Genomic DNA, 2,281 nt, shown 5'->3' with positions numbered 1-2,281 from the left:
AGAGAGAGAGAGAGAGAGAGAGAGAGAGAGAGAGAGAGAGAGAGAGAGAGAGAGAGAATAGAATTAGGCAAGGTGCCAACTTCAATGATCTAGGGAGAGGGCAGCAGGCACGACTCCAAATGAGTCTTTATTTTCTTGCTCAAGATCTCCTAGAACATTCTTTAACCTCCCTTACAGAACCTGGCAAAGCCCTAGGACCTCAGGTTTGGCTGGGTTTCAAGCTCAACTAGTCTCAATTTAATTAGACGTAGCAAACAGATTTCCCTCGGCCTCACTCATTTTCCCTTCCTGCAGTGGGAGGCTCTGTCCCTCTTAAGTCCACTCTTGGCCAGAAAAATTAATTAGCTTAATCCATGATGAAGCAAGCGCCGAGCTCCTGGGAAGCCACGCTGTAGAGGCAAGCGTGTCAACTGCCGGCTCAAGTGTCACTGTGTCTTTCTTCATGTTACCAAATCAGAACCCTGGAACCCTGACTCAGTGTCACCAGGGAGAATGGCTGCAAGCTCAGTGGAGGTGTGTGTAGATCCACCATGCAGCTTTTGGGCTCACTTAGAATTATCCACCCATCAGCCCTCCCCTTGGGGGCTTTGTTGGGAAGGGTCAAGAACATGTCTGCTCCTATTCTTTGAGGAGCTGTGGAAAATGTCAGCCTCCTTTCAGATTTCAGTTTTTCAAGGACTCTCCTAAGTGGATTCACTAAAACTCCAAGACCAGTCACATTGTGGGGTTCTTCTAGGCTGTGTGAGAATTCCTGAGATCCTTCAAACCCCTGGGTGTTTCCTGGGGGTTGTCTGTAAGTATACTGTGTGAGGATGGACTAGTGCCCAAGCCGTTCCACCGTGACTACCAATTTCCTGAATCTACTCCCTTCAGCACCTTGTAGAGGCTCACAGCGCTCTCTCTCTCCAGCTGCTTCCGGAGAGGGAAGAAGGCATGGGAAAGGGAGGTAGGCATTTGAGTGAAGGGTAAGCCCCTGGCATCAGCAGGGGAGGGAGCTGTTTTATCCACCTCTTCTGTGCTGGAGTTTTTCAGTGCTGGCTCCTCTCTCGCAACATCATCCTGAGAGTACTTAAAATACCCTCATCCTACAAGAAAAGGACAGATGAAGTTCTAAATTTAGAGACGGTGGGTAGAAGGAGGGGGAATGGAGACTCTGGGATATACTGGAGCTGGCTCTGTCAGAGAGAGGAGAGAGAGAGAGAGAGAGAGAGAGAGAGAGAGAGAGAGAGAGAGAGAGAGAGAGAGAGAGAAGCCCGTGCCTCCTGGCTGTGGCTTCTAGTCCATAAGGATAAGGGAGCCTCTGTTTTAATTTTCGGGTTCTAACACATGACCCCAGTTCTTCCAACCCCTTCTTCCACCTCCCTCAGCAGTTGGTATTTTCCTCCTTTTTCTGTAGGTTGTAATGTGACTGGCTCTGGAGGAAGAGGCCATTCATAGGGACAATAGCCAATCATAGGATACCTTTCCTTTGTTGGTAGGTCACCGTGAAGCTTCCGTACCACTGTGGGGAGGGGAAGTAAGTGCAAAAGAAGGCACAGCAGTGACAACTTTCAGACCACAGCAGGACTACACTGCCAGAGTGCCAGGCCCAAGGTATACCTGGGCTGTTGGGGCCATCTGTCCCCATGGAGCTGGGTCCTGCATAAGCTCCTGTCCCAGTGACACTTAGTGACTAAGCTTCCTTGCCCCTGGCCTTTCTCCTTCAGTAGATTATCTCAGGAGTTTGCTAAGGCAATAGAGAGTTGACAAAGTGGCTGTTGACAGGTCAATAGACTCTAATGTAGACAAGCGAAATGCCAAGGGCACGCAGAGCCTATTATGTGAAGGGAGTTCGCTTTTCCCTTGAGATAGGTTCTCATGTAGTTTTTAAACTCACTTGGACAACCGTGAGCTCTTGAGCCGTTTGCTTCTACCTCCTAATCTCTGGGACTGCAGGCATGTACTGCCTACCTAGCTGCTAAGGTTTTAGGTTGAAAAGGAGAAAGCGGGCTGGTGAGATGGCTCAGTGGGTAAGAGCACCCGACTGCTCTCCCGAAGGTCTGGANTTCAAATCCCAGCAACCACATGGTGGCTCATAACCATCCGTAACAAGATCTGACTCCCTCTTCTGGAGTGTCTGAAGACAGCTACAGTGTACTTACATATAATAAATAAATAAATCTTTAGAAACGTGAAGTGAGGGCTGGTGAGATGGCTCAGTGGGTAAGAGCACCCGACTGCTCTTCCAAAGGTCCAGAGTTCAGCTCCCAGCAACCACATGGTGGCTCATAACCATCCGAAA

Source organism: Mus pahari, chromosome 2 (assembly GCF_900095145.1).
Source record: "Mus pahari chromosome 2, PAHARI_EIJ_v1.1, whole genome shotgun sequence".
Taxonomy (NCBI): Eukaryota; Metazoa; Chordata; class Mammalia; order Rodentia; family Muridae; genus Mus; species Mus pahari.
This window is presented reverse-complemented; position numbering follows the sequence as displayed.